The 21682-nt window shown below is 43.6% G+C and overlaps 1 protein-coding gene across 4 annotated transcripts in view; it reads left to right on the plus strand.

Moving 5' to 3' along the window:
* Positions 1-21682, plus strand: part of LOC140491840 (protocadherin-1-like) — a 381682-nt gene that overhangs the window by 293284 nt on the left and 66716 nt on the right. The window contains exon 4 of one of the 4 annotated variants that reach the window (XR_011963438.1): positions 16531-16603. The exons of the other annotated variants lie outside the window; for them this stretch is intronic. The gene's annotated coding sequence lies outside the window, so the exon portion shown is untranslated. The remainder of the gene's footprint in view (positions 1-16530; positions 16604-21682) is intronic. 4 annotated transcript variants of the gene reach the window in all.

Below are 21682 nucleotides of genomic sequence, written 5' to 3' on the forward strand. Positions count from 1 at the left end.
TACTTTTCGACATTGTTCACTGCAGAAAATGAAAATGTTGGCAAGGAAGATACAGAGATACTTGCATCTAGACTAGAAGAGATTGAGGTTCACAAGGAAGAGGTATTAGAAATACTGCAGAGTGTGAAAATAGACAAGTCCCCTGGGCCGGATGGGATTTATCCTCTGGGAAGCAAGGGAAGAGATTGCCGAGTCTTTGGCATTGATCTTCAAATCATCATTGTCTATAGGAATAGTGCCTGAGGACTGGAGGATAGCAAATGTGGTTCCCTTGTTCAAAAAGGGTGGTTCAATAAAAGCCAGTACGCCATATGCCTTCTTCACAGCACTATTTACCTGGGTGGCAACTTTCAGAGATCTGTGTACATGGACACCAAGATCCCTCTGCTCATCCACACTACCAAGTATCCAACCATTAGCCCAGTACCCCATCTTTTTGTTACTCATACCAAAGTGAATCACCTCACACTTACCTACATTGAACTCCATTTGCCACCTTTCTGCCCAGCTCTGCAGCTTATCTAAATCCCGCTGTAACCTGCCACATCCTTCCTCACTGTCAAAAACTCCACCGACTTTCGTATCATCTGCAAACTTGCTCACCCAACCTTCTAGCCCCTCCTCCAGGTCATTTATAAAAATTACAAACAGCAATGGTCCTAAAACAGATCCTTGCGGAACACCGCTAGTAACAGCAAAGAATCTAGAAAAGAATAATCTGATCAGGGACAGTCAGCATGGTTTTGTGAAGGGTAGGTCATGCCTAATGAATCTTATTGAGTTTTTCGACAAAGTGACCAAACAGGTAGATGAGAGTAAACCGGTTGATGTGGTGTATATGGATTTCAGCAAAGCATTCAATAAGGTTCCCCACAGTAGGCTATTGTACAAAATGCAGAGAAATGGGATTGTGGGAGATATAACAGTTTGGATCAGTAATTGGCTTGCTGAAAGAAACAGAGGGTTGGAGTTGATGAAACATGTTCATCTTGGTGTCCAGTTACTAGCGGCGTACTGCGGTCCACTGCTGTTCATCATTTTTATAAATGACCTGGATGAGGGCTGAGAAGGGTGGGTTAGTAAATTTGCGGACAACACTAAGGTCAGTAGAGTTGTGGATAGTGATGAAGGATGTAGTAGGTTACAGAGAGACATAGATAGGATGCAGAGCTGGGCTGAGAGGTGGCAAATGGAGTTTAATATGGACAAGTGTGAGGTCATACACTTTGGACAGAGTAATCAGAATGCAAAGTACTGGGCTAATGGTAAGATTCTTGGGAGTGCAGATGAGCAGAGAGATCTCGGTGTCCATGCACACAGATCCTTGAAAGTTGCCACCCAGATTGACAGGGTTGTTAAGAAGGCATGCAGTGTTTTGGCCTTTACTAATAGAGGGATTGAGTTCCGGAATCAGGAGGTTATGCTGCAGCTGTACAATGCTCTGGTACGGCCACACTTGGAGTATTGTGTACAGTTCTGGTCACTGCATTATAAGAAGGATGTGGAAGCTTTGGAAAGGTTGCAGAGGAGATTTACGAGGATGGTGCCTGGTATGGAAGGATTGTCTTACGAGGAAAGGCTGAGGGCCTTGGGGCTGTTCTCGTTAGAGAGAAGAAGGTTGAGAGGTGACTTAATAGAGACATACGAGATAATCAGAGGGTTAGATAGGGTGGACAGGGAGAGCCTTTTTCCAAGTATGGGGACGGCAAACACGAAGGGACATAACGTTAAAGTGAGGGGAGTTAGGTATAAGACAGATGTCAGAGGTAGTTTCTTTACTCAGAGAGTAGTAAGGGTATGGAATGCTTTGTCTGCAACGGTAGTAGATTCACCAAGTTTAAGTGCATTTAAGTCGTCATTGGACAGACATATGGACGTACATGGAATAGTATAGATGGGATGGGCTTCAGATTAGTATGAGAGGGGGAGGCGCAACATCGAGGGCCGAAGGGCCTGAACTGCACTGTAATGTTCTATGTTCTATGACCCTCCAAAGGGTATCCCACCCAGATCTATTCCCGTTCCCCTATTACTCTACATTTACCCCTGACTTAATGCACCTAGCCTAAACATCCCATAACACTATGGGCAATTTAGCATGGACAATTCACCTAACCTGCACATCTTTGGACTGTGGGAGCAAATCCACGCAGACACGGGGAGAATATGCAACTCTACAGAGACAGTCACCCAAGTTTGGAATCGAGCCCAGTTCCCGGGCACTGTGAGGCAGCAATGCTATTGTGGCACCCTAATGGTCTCAGAGCTTCTGAAACTGAATTTGAGTTGAGGACTAAGGACAATGGTTCCAGTGTGTCCAATATTTAATTGAGGAAACATTTATTCATCCAGTAATTGAAGTGAGACAAGCAGCTTCTTATCCTGACCTCTGCCCCAACATACATTCAGCTACCTGCTGTTCACCTCCAGATTCCCTTCCCAATATATTTGTGCCTCACTACCTCCTTTATTGAAACCTGCCCATATGTTGTTGCATTCAGCCACCTGTCTCAATATGTCCTCAGGTAACTCATGTCACGATGCCTCGACAATTGCTCTTGGGAGGACAACTTGAGATGATCCGCCATGTCAAAGCTGCTATATCAGTTTGATCCTTCAAAGAATTTGAAGGATGCTACTTCCCCAACACAAACCAGTTCATAGAAACACAGCAACTAGTAGCAGGAGTAGGCCATTCGGCCCTGTCCTTGAACATGACCCTGGCCAATCTTCTATCTCAATGTAATAGTCCCTTCTCTCTCCTATCTCCATAGGTGCCTCTAAAATATAAAAACAAAATCATCAGTAATTAGGTTTCCTCAGCCTTCGCTAGTTGAGAATTCCCAGTGAAGAAGTTGTTCCTCATCTCAGTCCTAAATGGTCTACTCCATATCCCGAGACTGTGTCCCCTGTATTGAGATTCCCCAACCATGGGAAGTATCCTCCCTACAAATGGTCTGATCAGCCCTGTTAGAATGTTATACATTTAAATCAGTTTTCCATCTCATCCTTCCAAACTCTATGACCCAGTTAAACTAGTGCTTCCTCATAGGACAGTCCTGTCACCCCGGTCCCAGTCCAGTGAACCTCTGCTACTTACACTTGGGCAAGTTAATCCTTTCTTCAGGAGGGAGACTAAAACTGCACTAGTCCAGGCATGGCCTCACCTTGCCCTGTTTTGGAAGCAGTGCCAGTGGGGAAGGGGAATGGAGAGGAGTGAAGAACATTCTTTGGTTGATATTTGCCTTTGTTGTTAAATTCTGGTGTGAGTAATGCCACACAACACGATCAAGATTGCATCAGAGCCTACACTGGCATTCCTATCCATGCTGCAAAAATCCTGACCATCTTTTATACATCACCATAAGACCATGAAGAGCAAGCATAGCCCCTTCAGCCCATTAAGGCTGCTCTACTGTTCAAATGAGATCATGGCTGATCTGACAATCCTCAACATTACTTTCCTACCTTTTCTCTGTAACTTTTGGTTCCCTTTCTGATTAAAGATCTTTCTTCTCAGTCTTGAATACCTGAGTGACACCCAGGCTCAGCATTCCTCTGTGGTTAAGAATTCCACAGACTCACAACCCTCTGCTCCTTGCCTCTGCGCTAAACGTGTGACCCTTTACCCCACACCAGCTGATGAAACATAGTAATCATCTCTCAACTAGAAATCACCACAGGGAGAATGTTGATAACAATGTGGCCCCTATTGGATGGTTTGGAGTCGTGGGCAAATCAAAAAGGCCAGTCAGGAAAGATGTGCGTACCTCCCTATTCCTCATGCCTTTCAAAGGGAGGATCGAATACCATAAAGAAGCTTTGACATTCTAAAACACTGAGGTGGTTTTATTATCTCAAGTCACTGTCGACCCTCTGAGTAATGGATCAATCAAACCCACTGTAATGTCCATGAGACAGACCCGTGTGGGCAGGGCAGTGAACCGATGAAAACAGCTGATGGTGAATTACACTGAGAGGGGGTGTGCTTTCAACTTCATGACCATGCAGTTCATAAATCAGGATTCCTGACTTTATCCAAGTTGTATCTTTAAAGATCCCTACCCTCACTTCCCGTCCGTCCTCCTGAAATTCATGAAGCTGCACAGCACAAAAACAGACCCATTCGGCCTGAGCAAGGTGACTAGCTGAGGTCTTTTTCCCAGGCTAGGGGAGTCCAAACCAAGACAGGATAGGTTTAAAGTGAGAGGGGAAAGGTTTAAGAGGAACCTAAGGAACAACGTTTTCACACAGAGTGGTGCCTGTCCAACATTTAAAAGGTGTCTGACTGGAAACATGAATTGGAAGGGCTTGGAGGGATATGGCCCAAAAGCTGGCAAATTACATTAGATTATTTTAGGATATCTGGTTGGGATGGATGAGTTGGACTAAAGGGTGTGTTTCTGTGTTGTATATCTCTGAGTGTATTCCCCTCCCCAACCGTGATAAATGTTGACATTTTAACTCAATCTGAAAAGCCAAATGGTGGTCATGAAAAGATTGTCAATTATTGTAAAAACCCATCTGGTTCACTAATGTCCCTTCAGGGAAGGAAGTCTGTCATCCTTACTTGGGCTGGCCTACACGTGACTCCAGACCCCTAGCAACGTGATTGACTCTTCAACCAATGACAGCTACGTACCATGAACAAATGAAAACAAATGTCCATTTATTGAATGTTTACTGTAATCAGACCTTGCCCTGGTCCAGGCTAGCTTCAGTTCCAACCCCTAGAACCAGCCTTCAGACCATTACTGGTGAGGCAGCCAATCAAGTGCTCTTCTAGGTAAATGCATTAGCTGTTGGTGCATAACCATCTTAATTAAGGCTGAATTTCAGGACTGGGATACTGTGTGTAGTTTTAAACTCAATAGTTAAGAAGGATTTAGTTGTATTCTCAGGTTTGCCAACAGCACATGTTTGATCCCTATTCGAGGGGGTGGGTGGGGGGGTGGGGTGGTGTTGCACTCAGAATCTGCCGTATTATCCCATCCCTCCAGAGAGTTTGTAGCACTATGCCTTTGGGCAAAGAACTGAAGAAGAGGAAGATATTTGCATTACTGGTGGTACAGAGAGAGTTCATGAGATTTCTCCCAGGTTAAGCGTTGTCAGGAAATAGATATTGAGTTAATTCTGTAATATCTCCAAACCTAAGGACAGCACAGAGCTGGGTGGGAGAGTGAACTAGGAAGACGATGCAGAAATGCTTCAGTGTGATTCAGACAGGCTGAGTGTGTGGGAAAATATATGGCAGATGCAGTACAATGTGGATAAATGTGTGATTACCCACTTTGGTAGCAAAAAATGAGAAGGCAGATTATTCTCTGAATGGCAATAGATTGGGAAAAGGGAAGTGCAATAAGACCAGAGGTATCCTTCTGATACATCAGTTGCTGAAGGCCTTCATAATGAGAGAATTCAGATACAGGAGCTGGGATGTCTTGCTGCAATTGTGCAGGGCCTTGGTGAGACCACACTTGGAATATTACATGCAGTTCTGATCTCCTTATCTGACGAGGGAGTGCACCAAAGGTTTATTGGTCTGATTGCTGGTTTGGCAGGGCTGATGTATGGGGAGAGACAGGATCGATTCGGATTATATTCACTGGAGTTTTGATAAATGATGGAGATTAGAGCAATCAGGGGTGTCTCATAGAAACTCCAAATGGATTCAAAGAGTAAATACAGGAAGGAAGTTCCCAGTGACCGGGGAACCAGGGGCCATGGTCTAATACAGGATAGGCTGTTTAGAACTGAGCTGAGGAGGAAATCTCTTTAGGCAGAAAACGGTGAGCCTGTGGAACTCTCTGCCACAGGAGGTAATTGAGGCCAAAACATTGAGTATTTTCAAGAAAGAGATAAATATAGTTCTTAGGGCTAAAGGAATCAAAGGGTATGGAGAGAAAACAAAAACAGTTGGATGATCATTGTAAATGGCAGAGTAGGCTCGAAGGGCTGAATGGCCTCCTCCTGCTCCTAGTTTCTATGTTACTATGTTTCATGTCTATAATCTCTGATGTTAGAAAGAAATCACACAACACCAGGTTATAGTCCAAAAGGTTTATTTGGATGCACCAGCTTTCGGAACACTGTTCCTTCATCACATGACTCGCTACCCACTGAACAGCCAGCGCTCCGAAAGCTAGTACTTCCAAATAAACTTGTTAGACTATAACCTGGTGTTGTGTGATTTTGAACTTTATCCTCTCCAATCCAACACTGGCACCTCCCCATCATCGTTGATGTTCCGCAGATATCATTGAAATGTACCAGATCCAGAAGGCATCGAGAGGATGCAGTGAGGGATTATTCGCCAACTGGAGAATTTAGACGCAGGCAGAGTGCTAGGATTACAGAGCAGACACCTAGGCCAGAGATAAGGAGACATTCCTTTGCTCAAGAGACTCAACTAGCACCAAAGGATCAAGAATGCTCCACCTTTAAGTGTATGCAAGGGCTGAGATGTTTGGTAAAGTAGATTTTTGGTTTCACAAAATAAAGGGATAAGGAGAGAGGACAGAGAGGTTTGAGCTCGATGATCAAGCATGATTCAATAAGATCTTTTGAAAATACTTTCACAGAATATAGTCAGGAGAGTGATTGCCCTGGAGAAATCAGTGGTGTGTTCCAGCTACTTGAACCCAGGGTCTGCAGCAGTTCAGCACCACCTTCTCCAGGACAATTAGGGGCAGGCAAGAAAAGCTGATACAGCCACTGACACCCACATCCTTTGAACAAGTTCTGGTTGAATGATGGAGGAGGCTTGAGGAGCTGAATGATCTATTCCGATTCCCATTTCTTATGATCTTACCAATGTTCACTAATCTTCGTCTGTTCCATGTCTACTTTACCAAACATCTTTATATTTTGAAACACCTTCTTCAACTCATCTTTCAATCCTTTTTCTCTCAAGAACAACTGTGACATTACAAATTTCCTCTGCCATGAAAAAAACAGGAATGCTCTTTCAAGTGTATGTATTTTTTTCCCACTTTGTTGGATTAGGTGCATAGTCCATATCTAATAAAATCTGCACTTTCTCAATGTAAGTGGCCCTGATTAACACTGAGAGCTTGTCAAGGATACCTACAATGAGCCTGTTTAATAAAAAACAGAACAAGCAGAGAATACAGTGCCAGGAATTCAGCCTGACAGTCAATGATTTGATTAACTGTTCACATCATTGCAGTAAACTGGGGAAAAGACATGTATTCCTTGCAGCAAGTCATTTCCTGAAGCACTCCTGAAGAACTTCAGAGACAGTTAATTATATTGATTCCATTAAAACCAAATTATGGTTGGATTTTAAATCCTTGTATATTAAATTTTCACTCTGCAAAATAAGAAGTGATCTGTTCATGGACGTACAATAATCCTTGTGTGTCAGTGAAAAGAAGCACATCTGGTTTTTATCCACTGACCTTGCCATCTGATCTTCTCTCAGCACATCTCTGTACTTCGCCCTCCACAGCATCAGTTCCCCATTTCTCAACAAGGTCTTTGTCATCCATGGACGTATTGTGGCTCTTGCATCAACATCATGGCCTTAGATGTCGATCTTTAATGAGAGACATCCTAGAGCTGGTAGGACTAAGCCTCCTGGTCTAGAGGTAGGAACTGCACCAATAGAGCCTAAACTAAACAGTCCTTTCTTATATACAGCAGAACTGAATGGTTTCTTTTCATATTATGAAATTCACTATTTTTTTCATCTGGGAATTCCAAGACAATAGGACACATTTTCAAGCTGAGAGGAGAGAGCTTTAAAAAAGAGATGAGGAGCTAACCTTTATTCAGAGGGTAATTTGTGTGTGGTATAAACGTCCCAAGGAAATGGTGGATTTTGGGTACAATGACAGCGTTTAAAAGGCGTTTGGATAAATACATGAATAGGAAAGGCTTGGAGGATATGGACCAGGAGCAGGCAGATGGGACCAGTTTAGTTTGGGGACATGGTCGGCATGGACTGGTTGTTCCAAATAGTCTGTTACTATGTTGTATGACTCTATGACTATTTAAAATTCATTCACAGGGTATGTGTGTCACTGGCTGGGCTAGCATAAATTACCCATCTTTAATTGCCCAGAGGATAGCTAAAAGTCCGCCATAGTTGTGAGACTGGAATCTCACGTAGGCCAGACCAGGTAAGGTTGGCATTTCCTTACTTGAAGAGTATTGGAGAGCCAGATGAATTTTTCAGAAAGTTGAGAATGATTTAATAGTCTTAATTCCACGTTATTTTGTATTGAATTCAAATTTTGCCATCTGCCATTGCAGAATTCAAACCCAGGTCCCCAGGACATTACCTAGGTCTGTGGATTAATAGTCTGGTGATAAGATGATCACTGCCCCCTAAGTGGATCGTTTAGGATTATACTCACTGGAGCTTAGAAGAAGGAGGAGATCTCATAGAAACCTGTGATACCCGAACATGACAAAACAGAGTAAATGCAGGAAGGCTGTTCCCAATGATCAGGGAGTCCTGAACCTGGGGTCACAATCCAAGGTTACAGGACAGGCAATTTAGGACTGAGATGAGGAGACATTTAATCACCCCAGAGAGTGGTGAGTCTGTGGAATTCATTAACACCGAAAGCAGTTGAGGTGAAAACATTGAATGTCTTCAAGAAGATGTTAGATATAGTGCTTAGGGCTTTTTAAAAATCCACTTGTGGGATTTGGATTTCGCTGGCTAGGTCAGCATTTATTGTCCATCCCTAGTTGCCCCTTGAGAAGGTGGGGGTGAGCTGCCTTCTTGAACTGCTGCAGTTCATGTGCTGTGGGTTGACCCAAAATGCCATGAGGGAAGGAATTCTAGGATTTTGACCCAGTGACACTGAAGGAACAGTGATATATTTCCAAATTAGGATGATGAGTGACCTGGAGGGGAGCTTGAAGGTGGTTGTGTTCCCATGTACCTGCTGCCCTTGTCCTTCTAAGTAGATGTGGTTGTGAGATTGGAAGGTGCTGCCCTAGAATCTTTGGTAAATTCTGCAGTGTATCTTGCAGATGATACACACTGCTGCTACTCAGCGTTGGTGGTGGAGGGAGTGGCTGCTTGTGGATGTGGCACTAATGAAGGGGACTGCTCTGTCCTGGATGGTATTAAGTTTCTTGAGTGTTGTTGGAGCTGCACTCATCCAGGCAAGTGGAGAGTATTCCATCACACTCCTGACTTGTGCCTTGTGGATTGTGGACAGGCTTTGAGGAGTCAGGAGGTGAATAACTTGTTGCATTATTCCCAGTCTCTGACCTGCTCTTGTAGCCACTCACCTCTATATCATGAGTCCAGTTGAGTTTCTAGTCAATGATGACACCCAGGATGTTGATAGTGGGGGATTCAGCAATTGTAACACAATTAAATGTCATGGGGCAGTGGTTAGTTTATCTCTTATTGGTGAGGGTCATAGCTTGGCATTTTTGTGGCATAAATGGTACTTGCCACTTTACAGTCCAAGCCTGGATATTGTCCAGATCTTGTTGTATTTGAACATGAACTGTTTCAGTATCTGAGGAGTCGGGAACGGGGCTGAACATTGTACAATCATTGGCGAACATCCCCACTCTGACCTTATGATGGAGAGAAGGTCATTGATGATGTAGCTGAAGTTGTTGGGCCTCGGACATAACCCCTGAGGAACTCCCACAGAGATGTCTCTGAGCTGAGATGACTGACCTCCAACAACCACAACCATCTTCCTCTCTGCAAAGTATGATTCCAATCAGTAGAGATTTTGTCCACTGATACTCATTGATTCCAGTTTTACTGATGGTCCTTGATGCCACACTCTAAAAGGGACCAAAAGGTACAGGGAGAAAGTGGGAACAGGGGACTGAGTTGGACAATCAGCCATGATTATACTGAATGAAGGAACAGGCTCAAAGGGCTGAACGGCCTACTCCTGCTCCTATCTTCCAATTTAATGGAACCTGATGGAGAACATCTTTGCAATATGACCACTGAAGCCAATCACAGGATCACAGGATGTCCCAACACTCTACAATGAATGAGGCACTTGTGTGCAGTAGTTGCTGTTATGAAGTTGGAAATGCATGAGCCAATTTGCACACTGCAAACTCCCACAAACAATGAGACAACAAGACATCCTGTCCACCATGGCAATGAAAGAACACTGCTCTACTCTCTGAAGCAGAACCACAGGACATTTCACATCTACCTGAGACAGAGCTAACAAGGCCTTAGCTTGAAATTCCATTTGCAAGGCTGTGCCTCTGACTATGCAGCACTCCCTCAGTCATGTTCTGGGTCTGCCACACAATCCTCCAGTCTTGAAGCTAAACAGTTCTGACTCAGAGGCTGCAGCCATTATGAGGGTGGCTCAATTTATTGAATGTTTTTGAAATTCACACCATGGCTATTAAACATTCCAGCTTATGGCAGAGGTACAAGGTTGGATGATCTCCATCTTATGATGAGAATCTGACTAATTTTGCAGCTGAAGTTCAAGACAAGTTGGGCAGTTTGAGAATAGCCATGCAATATCAACACCCATTCAGAGCAGCATAGTGGCTCAGTGGTTAACACTGCTGCCTCACAGCACCAGGGACCTGGGTTTGATTCCATTCTCAGGCAATTGTCTATGTGAAGTTTGCATATTCTCCCTTGTATTCCTTGGTTTCCTCCCATAGTCCAAAGTTGTCTGGGTTGGGTGGATTGGCCATGCCAATTTGTCCATATATCCATGGATTTGCAAACTAGATAGATTAGCCACAGTAAATGCAGGATGGGGTAAGGAGCTGGGTCTGGATAGGATGCTCTTTGGAGGGTCACTGTGGGCTCAATGAACTGTAGGAATTCTATGGTTCTGTGCAACTCCACCCACCAAACTTTCCCTTCTTTGCAATGTTTGTACCTGTTTGAGATGATCATGCCAATCAACTCCCAATCACATCTTAGCCATTCTCAATAGCTTACATTGGAGCCATGAATACGATTATGTTGGTGGCAGGTGCACAGACCTAAGTGCGTCAATAAATTCCTATCTGTGGGAAACTCTGAGCTTATGTTTGATATTGCGCAACTTCAAATAGCCATCAAAGTTAATTTTCAGCATTTCGATTGATTCAAGACGTTCAGTTCAAACTTAGCCATAAGAGAATTAAACAGCTTCAATTTCACAGTCGCTTTTTCTTCTCACACTCCCCCATCTCTGTTGGACTGCTTTTGTTCTGCCTCTTCCTGGTTGTATAAGATTGTAAAATGTTTTAAATGGAGACATACAAATCAGATCAAAACCTGGGTCTTTATTCATGATAACAACCCAGACAAATGAAGATAATATCCACCACACTGACACTCCATCTCAATATACTAGTAAACAAGCTAAACCCCTCTCTTTGATCAATGAAGGTAAATTATGTTGCGAGCTTTATTCAAGGTCCCTGGTTTTGAAAATTGTTTCACATCCAAAATGGCCTCAACGGGTTTGAGTGTTGGACCTTTGCCAGAACCAAGATTGACTATCCATTCATCTTCGTGATATACAAATCAATAAATTATCATCATATAGGTAATAGCCTATTGTTTTAGACGGAAATGCACATATTACTGTATCCATCTCATGTACTTTCACCTCCCTGTAAGTGATTTCTCTTGATGTGTTGGAAAGTTCTGATGGGAAATGATAAAAAGAAGGGTACATGCAAAGTGAGACTATGAGAAGAGACTGGGAGCTAACATATAAAGAAAAGCAAGTCTTCAGTAACTATGATGGGGCAGCAGAGTTTCTGAAGAAGAGTTGTATTAGACTCAAAATGTTAACTCTGTTTCTCTCTCCACAAATATTGCAGGACCTGCTGAGCTTCTCCAATACTTTCTGTTTTGATTTCAAATCTCTAGCATCTACAGTCTATTGCATTTATTAAGCGTCAGATGTTTACACAAAAAGTGGCTAAGATCTGGCTTGCACTGCCTGAGAATGTGTTGGAGGTAGATCATTGTAACTTTCGAAATAAATGCAATCTGAATGGAAAAAATTAGCAGGGCTACAGGGAAAATGGGGGAGTAGAAATCTTGGAGTCAACCTTGAAGAGAGGCTAGCATGGAGATGATGATGGAAGGGTTCTCCTGAGAGTTGAACTATGATAGTTGGTGGGTGAAGACCCATCGGTATGGCTGTCAGAATGGATTGGGCCACAAAATCTCCTGAGAAAATGCACTTTCAACCTAATCCATATAATTACAAAACTTAAGGCAAATGGTTATTTCCATTGTTTGTTTCAACAGTTCTATTGTCAAAGAAGATCCATGACAGTGAGATAGTGAAAAAGAGCGGTTTGTTCTTAGAAGGCCTGAAATTCTTGACAGAGAACAATTGACATCAAATGAGGAGACATTTTGACAGTGTAGTCTTTCCTTTATTGCTCACAGAATTGTGTATAAGGTTATGTTGTGGCTGTACAGGACATTGGTTCGGCCACTTTTGAAATATTGCGTGCAATTCTGGTCTCCGTCCTATTGGAACGATGTTGTTGAAACTTGAGAGGGTTCAGAAAAGATTTACAAGGATATTGCCAAGGTTGAAGGATTTGAGCTATAGGGAGAGGCTGAATTAGCTGGGGTTGTTTTCCCTCTGGAGTGTTGGAGGCTGAAGGTTGACCTTAAAGAGTTTTATAAAATCATGAGGGGCATGGAGAGGATAAATGGACAAGGTCTTTTCCCTGGGGCGGGGGGGGGGGGGTGTCCAGAACTAGAAGGCATAGGTTTAGGGTGAGAGGGGAATAATTTAAAAGGGATCTATGGGGCAATGTTTTAATGCAGAGGGTGGTGCGTGTATGGAATGAGCTGCCAGAGGAAGTCATGGAAGCTGGGACAATTACAGCATTTAAAAGGTGTCTGAATGGGTATATGAATAGGAAGGGTTGAGAGGGATATGGGCCAAGTGCTGGCAAATGGGACTAGATTAAGTTAGAATATCTGGTCGGCATGGATGTGCTGGTTGAAGGGTCTGTTTCCGTGCTGTACATCTCTATGACTGTATGAGCCAAAGCATACTTTGGGTCACTGATTGAGATGAGGACAAATGTCTCCACTCAAAAGGTGGCCAATCTGTGGAATTTTCTACTACAGAAAGCTGTGGAGGCCAAGTCAATGAATATATTCTTTTTGATATTAAATGTGGCGAGAAAGTTGAAACAGGGGTCTGAATTGGAGGATCAGCAGTGATCATATTGAATGGAGGAGCAGGCTCAAAGGGCTGAATGGCCCACTCCTGCCCTGAGTTTTTATGTTTCTATGTTAAATTAGTGTTTAAAGGAAGAAAGCAAGATTGAGATGCAGAGTGGTTTAAGCAAGAAATTTCAGGGTTCAGGATTTGAACAGCTGAAAGCACAGTTGCTAATGATGAAACGGCCAGAATGAGGAAAGGTCAAGTGGCTGAAATGTGGAGGATCACTGATCTCATGATGCGTGATATTAAATTAAATGAATAGAGAGGACAGCCTGGAACACCCAACGCAACAACAAGTCTTAAGTCTTGGAATTGCAGTCTTTAGCTGAGACATTCAGCAGTGGCCTGTTCCAGCTTTACCTGGAGATAAGCTTCCAGGTCATTGCTCCAGATACCCTGGACTCTGCTGTTGCAAGTGAAAGATGCAGGCTATTAAAAAATGAAAAATGATTTTGAAATATAGCTAGCTTAAGGAGATTTGCAATGAAAAAGCCAAAAGAAATAACGGAGAGGCCCTGCACTGGGATTATGTGTTGTGAGAGGGATTGGTCCTTTCATAAATTTTCATGTTGGCATGTAACGATGAAGAGGAAGCATTTTCGTGGTTTTTGATCAATACCATTGTATTGAAGATTAAACTCTGCTGGCAAGTCGAGAAATATAAAACATAAATTTCCAAAACTGTAGATTTGTTCTCGACCAATCCTGCTCACATTTAGCTTCCTGTATATGAAAGCTGTCATTCCCATCAGAGAAAGACTCATCACACAGTAGCTGCACTTCACACAATTATTCCCCTTCATATAGTTACTCATAACCCACTTTGCCCCCTTCCAACAGTCACTGCAGTTCACTGCCGTCATTCCTCTATTTTCTTTCGGTACTCATCACACAGTCACTTCCCTTCACCTTGTTGCCAACCCTTCAGTGCTGAGTCAGAATTGGGATGTTCAATGTTAGCATGACAGCACCGGCCTGTCCGCATGCTCTCCAAGAGCCCCTTTCCCAATCTCTTCAACCCCACTATAGCTACTCACATCCCAGCAAGGAACACGAGATGGTGACCAGGTGTTGGGAACCCTCGCAAACCTTTTTTTCTTTGACAGTCCAGCTTATGGTAGAGGTAGAAAGTTGGATGATCTCCATCCGCTCATGGGTGTCTGAAATCTGGCAAACCAGCTCATGTCAGCTGTGGCCAAGTGAATAACACCTTTTACCTCTGTTTGGAAGTGTGTGCTGTTGATTTCCACACCACATAACGTAAACTGACCCTCCCACTGTAACAGTGAGGGAGTGCTGCTCTGTCAGAGGTGCTGCCTTTCACCTAAGATGTCAAACGGAAACACTAGGTAGACTCTAACCTACTGCAGATGCTGGAGGTTAGAGTCAAGATTACAGTGGTGCAGGAAAACGTCAGGCAGCATCCGAGGACCAGGAAAAATTGACGTCTTGGGCAAAAGCCCTGATGAAGGGCTTTTGCCTGAAATGTTGATTATTCCTGCTCCTCAGATGCTGCCTGACCTGATGTGCTTTTCCAGCACCACTCTAATCTCAATGGAAACACTGTCTACTCTTTCAGGTGCAAGTAAACAATCCTGAGGGACTGCTTTAGAAAAGACCACTGCTATTCCTATCTGACCATTACTTATCCCTCAAACAGTATCTTAAAGACGGATTATCTACTCACGATAGCGTTCCTGTTTGTGAGAGCTTGCTGTGCACACTTTGGCTGTGGCACTGCCTACATTGCAGTGATGACCACACTTTACAGACACTGAACTGGTTTTAAAGTACTTTGGTCTTGCGGTGGTCTTTATTCACAATAGTCTGTGGTCAGAGGCTGACAGGATGATAGAACCCCCAGATATTCATGTACACATTGGGAAACTCAGTCATAAACTCTATCAGTCTGAGCTGCTGAAGCAACAGGGTCACAGAATTGTTCTGCAGCAAACAGAGACCTTTTGGCCCATCGTGCCTGCACTAGCTCTTCAAGGGAGCAGGGTCAAAGCAGCTTCTGTGATTTAAGCAACCAGCCTTATGTACTTCAGGAGATGCTGGGATGTGGTAAGGAGCTATTACAATAGAGACAGAATACATATCAGGTTCAAATTTTAAATATCACAGCAGCAGAAAGCTTTTTGTTATTGAGTGACTTATTACAAGATCACTAATGAGGGGGCTTCATTTTAAATTGAAAGGTTTAGAGGTGATTTGAGGAAAAATGTTTTCCCCCAAATTATAGGGGTGTCTGGAATGCACTGCATGGGAGGGTAGTTGAGGTGGGAAATCTCACAATCTTTAAAATGTGGGTAGGTAAACACTTGAAATGTCATAACATTCAAGACTATGGGCCAAGTGCAGGAAAGTGGGTCTAGAGAAGATAATCATATAGTTTTGGTGGTATACACACAATAGGCTGAAAGGTCTCCTCTGTACTGTCTAAGTCATGCTGAATAATAATTTTTTGTTTATTGGAATACATTTTAATTTAAAATTATCGTGTGCTTTGACTCCTCTTATATGTCCTTGCTAAAGTTATATGAACACAGGCTTAATTCCTCACCAACACCCCCTCACCAACCCGCCCACCAAATACTGTCCTTCACATTGTATCTAAACAGTGAGGGTGGTCACACTATTGGACCAGGAGCAGAGGTCGGTGGGTGGGGGAGAGCTGGGAAGAAAAGCTGGTAGCCAACTCTGTCCTGATCTCACTTAATGTCTAAAGCCATGGCCCTTCCAGCACATTGACTGGATTTTGCTGGATTCTGGAATTCCTGGCTTTATTTGCTAACTACTGGCTCCACCTCATCCCTTGGCATCTGCCCCACTCCCATCTTGCCTTGGGTTCCCAAGGCCAACAATATCATCCTGACTGCCTCCCAAGTGAAGCTCTGACCAGAGTCCAAAGCCAGTACCTTCGATAAAAACCAGACGTGGAGGTCCATAATAAAAACAGAGAATGCTGGAGAAACTCAGCAGGTCTAGCAGCATCTCTGGAGAGAAACAGAGTTAACATTCAGATTCCAGTTTGACTCTTCTTCAGAATTAAAGGGAGCTGGAAAAGGATGGAACCATCAAAACATGAGCGCTGCTCCTCTCTCCCCAGATGATGCCAGACCTGCTGAGTTTCTCAGCACCTTCTGCTTTTATGTCTGGTCTTTTTTGACTCCATTTCAGAATTGACCATTTGACTAACTTCCCAGTTATTTCCTTTCCTACCTCCTACTTTGCTTTTCCAGTCAGTCTGAAAAAAAACTCTAAAATCTTGAACCTTACTCCCCTCTTCTTTGTCTCTCTTTCTCTTTTTTTTTTGATTATTTTTCTATATATGCAGCTATCGCAAGCAAAACCTTCTGAACCGAGAGCTGGGTATCGGGAGATGGTTACGAGAATGCTACTTTAACACAGTAAGAACTGGGCAACAGAAGAAAATACTATAAGCTTGAGATCAGTATTCAAACGCAGTTGGGTCTAGTTCATTCTGTAGTGCCTCCAAGCAAGAAGGTCCAACTGGGAGCCAGTGGGGAACCTGGAATTATAATGGAATTAGTTCACCTTGAAGTTGTGATTGCATTTTCTATTCCTTGAGTTCAGAAAGAGCTGGCCATTTGCTGGAGCAGGACTTGATCCAGTCCACATCATGTTCCAAGCCCTTCTTTCTGGTTGTAACTAAGAGATATTCAGCTGAAGGCTGAGTTCACTTGGTGCCACACATAGAGCTGGAGATTGCGATAAATCAACAGGTTTAGGAGGTGGGGAGAGGTTAGGGGATGAGGCAGAAAGTGGTTCTTCTGTCTAACTGGGGAGTCTAGCAGTGTAGGACAATGTTCTTGATCCCCTCGGGAGGATTGACTGCCCTTTGATGATGGAAGTCCGTCAGTTGTCAAGAACACTTTTCCTTATTTACCACCGCTCCCTAAATCTTGGTTCTTTTCCCTGTTGTGATTTGCAAGCATTGAGATGTACTGGCCATGTTCCCATAATGCGTCTAGTTCAGCAGAATCAGGAAGCTCCCTACCTTCACAATTGTTGCCCCCAAGCCCATTTCTGCCCAACACTTGCATTAATAGCTGTCCCAGGTAGTTGGAGTCCTGACGGGCTTTCCCCATTGATTGCCAGGAATGTTGGGACAAATGGCAGCCTTTGCACAGTTCCAAATAAGTGGGACACTGCCCTGCCCCATGTGGCTGAGTTGCCATGTTTCTGTGAGTTGTAACCAGTGCCCAGTCCATCCCAGTGACCAAACATGGTTGGTCATTCCTCATCCATTCTGATTCTTGGGGAAGGAAAGGCTGTGGGGTGGGGGCAGAGATGGGGTTGGGATGTTGGTGGGGGGGTGGAAGTTTGCCTGAAGGTAGTCTGTTAATGTCTTGAGCATTATTTTTGTTTTGGTTGTTGGTTGAACTTTAGAGTGAACTAACCAACTGTTCTTGTAATTATAAATGGGTAACTGAAATAAATTGTTGAAAGAACCACCTGCAATAAGGGGTCAGAAAATGGAATTGGAGAAGGATGTGGTTTTGGGTGTCAGTGTTGGCTTCTGGCGTTTACAGAGACACGGGACAGAGGGAGGCTCAATGTGAACAGAACGGACATTAGAGAGAATTGTCAGCCTACTTCACATTACCCAACCAAACATCAAGCTGCAGAATGTGTTGCAGGTTCACCGTTGCCCATTTGATCCTCTGGTCCTTACAAGCCCTCTGGTTTCATCTTTCATTCTCCAAGGAGGAACAGCCTGAGGCTGGGGCTGGCTGGATTGAATTGTTGTAATTCTGCAGGGGACACAATTGTTTCTTCACTTCTCAGTTGGTCTGAGTGATAAAGTTAAAAATACACAACTCCAGGTTATAATCCAACAGGTTTATTTGGTAGCACTAGCTAGTGCTTCCAAATAAACCTGTTGAACTATAACCTGGTGAGGTGTGATTTTTTTTTGAATTTTGTCCACCCCTGGTCCAACACTGGCTCCTCCATATCATGGTCTCAGTAATATCACCTTTCCAGAAACTACAAAAGACTTCAGCAGTTGCTTCCTTGCCCCCCCCCATTAGGGAAATTGCTGCTAAAAGCTTCTACTGGTGTGAAGAGCAAACTCCTGAATTCCTCTTCGACAGTTGTCTGTCCCCATTCCCCATCCCCTGGCTCTTCCCATTGACTTGTTTGAATTTGTTGTGTGAGTAGTTTGTATAAAATAGCTGCATGTTATTGATGAACACTTGTGAGTGGATGTCTCAAGTTAATACTGAGGCCCTGGCCTTGGGTAAAAGACTCAGAGTTCTCATTATGTGGAAAGCCTTCTCCAATTGTCTTTATGCAGAAGGCACAATTCATGCTTTTTTTTTGTGGAAAGTGAGTATACATCATGTGAGGGGAGGAGTAATGACTCCACTATGATACACCAGACAGATCTTTGTAATTCAGATAAAATGGGTTGAGCTCATGTCATCGAATGATAATCGACTTCCCTTCCTTTAACTGTATTTATCCTTTGTTGGATGAGGCCTGTGGCATTTTGGTTGTATAATGTTCTGAGGTTGTGGGCTCAGATCCCACCAGGATGGTTGGGGAAATGTGAATTCAATAAAATTTGGAATTTAAGCTGCCGTACTGGCATCATGTAACCACCAGTGACTGTCAGATAAGGCTATTGGGTTAGCTAATTTCCTTTAGTGAAGGAAATCTTCCATCCTTATTTGGTCTGGCCTCCGTGTGACTCTGGATCTACAGCAATGTGACCAATAAGTATGTAAGTTAGCTCGCTAAGCTGGAAGGTTTGTTTTCAGACACTTCGTCGCCATAACTAGGTAATATGACCAGTGAGAGTCTCTGATGAAGTGCTGGTGGTATGTCCCGCCTCTCTATTTATAGGTCTTGGTTTTTTAAGGTAAGTGACGTCTTTGTTCAAGAAGGGGAGTAGGGATAACCCTAGTAACTATAGGCCGGTGAGCCTCACTTCTGTTGTGGGCAAAGTCTTAGAGAGAATTGTAAGGGACAGGATTTATGAACATCTGGATAGGAATAATGTGATCAAGGATAGTCAGCATGGTTTTGTAAAGGGCAGATCGTGTCTCACAAATCTTATTGAATTCTTCGAGAAAGTGACTAAGCAGGTGGACGAGGGTAAAGCGGTAGATGTAGTGTATATGGATTTTAGTAAGGCATTCGATAAGGTTCCCCATGGTAGGCTACTGCAAAAAATACGGAGGTATGGCATTGAGGGTGGGTTGGAGGTTTGGATTAGGAATTGGCTGGCTGGAAGAAGACAGAGGGTAGTAGTTGATGGTAAAGGTTCATCTTGGAGTGCAGTTACTAGCAGTGTTCCGCAAGGATCTGTTTTGGGACCATTGCTGTTTGCCATTTTTATAAATGACCTGGAGGAGGGGCTAGAAGGCTGGGTGAGCAAGTTTGCGGATGATACAAATGTCGGTGGAGTTGTTGACAGTGAGGAAGGATGTGACAGGTTACAGCGAGATATAGATAAGCTGCAGAGCTGGGCAGAAAGGTGGCAAATGGAGTTCAATGTGGGTAAGTGTGAGGTGATTCACTTTGGTTTGAGTAACAAAAAGATGGGGTACTGGGCTAATGGTCGGATACTTGGTAGTGTGGATGAGCAAAGGGATCTTGGTGTCCATGTACACAGATCTCTGAAAGTTGCCACCCAGGTAAATAGTGCGGTGAAGAAGGCATATGGCGTACTGGCTTTTATTGGTGGAGGAATTGAGTTCAGGAGTCCTGAGGTCATGTTGCAGTTGTATAAGACTCTGGTGCGGCCGCATCTGGAGTATTGCGTGCAGTTTTGGTCACCATACTATAGGAAGGATGTGGAGGCACTGGAACGGGTGCAGAGGAGGTTTACCAGGAAGTTGCCTGGTATGGTAGGAAGATCATATGAGGAAAGGCTGAGGCACTTGGGGTTGTTTTCATTGGAGAAAAGAAGGTTTAGGGGAGATTTGATAGAGGTGTACAAGATGATTAGGGGTTTAGATAGGGTTGGCAGTGAGAACCATTTTCCACGTATGGAGTCAGCTATTATGAGGGGGCATAGCTTTAAATTAAGGGGTGGTAGGTATAGGACAGATGTTAGGGGTAGATTCTTTACTCAGTGAGTCGTGAGTTCATGGAATGCCCTGCCAGTAGCAGTGGTGGACTCTCCCTCTTTATGGGCATTTAAACGGGCATTGGATAGGCATATGGAGGATAGTGGGCTAGTGTAGGTTAGGTTGGCTTGGATCGGCGCAACATCAAGGGCCAAAGGGACTGTACTGCGCTGTATTTTTCTATGTTCTATGTTCTATGTTCTATCTCCTTTGCACCCACTTCAGAACTGCACTCTTTAGATTCTCTCCACATTCTTTCTACCAAAATCTTTCAGTCCATGCTTCTCTGCCTTGAATTTCGTCAGCCATTTCTCTGTTGTTTCATCAACATCTTTCTGTTCTTTTGCAGTTCTATGCAATCCTCCTCACGGTTCACAATGCTATAAAATACCACATCGTTTCAGTTTTGGACTGCAGACAAAAATGAGGGAAAATGGACTTTTTTTAGAAAAAAATGGTGGGGAAAAAAGCTCAAGGTATTTGCATTTTAGAAAAATCAAGTGGTGCTGGAGGAAGGTAGAGAGGAGACATTGGAAGTAGGTTCTTTATGCAGAGGGTTGTGAATGCATGGAATGGAATGCATTGCCAGCTGTGGTGGTGGAAGCAGAATCATTGGAGACATTTAAGTGACTGCTGGACATGCACATGGACAGCAGTGAATTGAGGGGTGGTAGGTTAGATTATTTTATTTTTGAATAGGAATAATCCTCGGCACAACATCGTGGGCCGAAGGGCCAGTTCTGTGCTGTACTTTTCTATGCTCTATGTTCTATTTCCCTCAGAAACCAAGACCTATGAATAGAGAGGCTGGGCATACCACCAGCACTTCATCAGAGACTCTCACTGATGATGTTACCTAGTTATGGCAACAAAACGTCTGAAAACAAACCTTCCAGCTCAGTGAGCTAACTTACATACTTATCGTCAATCTGAGCTACAAATCTTCTAAAGTATTGCTAATGTGACTGATTCTTAATTGCCCTCTGAAATTGTCTGGCAAGACATTAATAAATACAGTACTGAACACTGCGACTATAACCCCATTGTAAGGGTAAAGTCACTGTGAGCCTTCCAGATTGTAGACTTGTTCCGTCATTACGGAGAGATGGTTGGCAGTGGTGTATACTGAGGGTTCAAGGGGAAGAGTTTGAGAAGGGAAATCTTCATGGTAAACTCAGCTGGTTTGGGAACTGAACCCAAACTGTTAGCCTCACAAACTAGCCATCCAGCCAGCTGAGCTAACCAACCATTATACGTTTCATAGGGTCCTATAGAATGGAAACAGACCCTTTGGCCCAACTAGTCCATGCCGACCATGTTCTCAAACTAAACGAGTCCCACTGCCTGCATTTGGCTCATATCCCTCCAAATCTTTCCTATTCATGA

Source organism: Chiloscyllium punctatum, chromosome 20 (genome assembly GCF_047496795.1).
Source record: "Chiloscyllium punctatum isolate Juve2018m chromosome 20, sChiPun1.3, whole genome shotgun sequence".
Taxonomy (NCBI): Eukaryota; Metazoa; Chordata; class Chondrichthyes; order Orectolobiformes; family Hemiscylliidae; genus Chiloscyllium; species Chiloscyllium punctatum.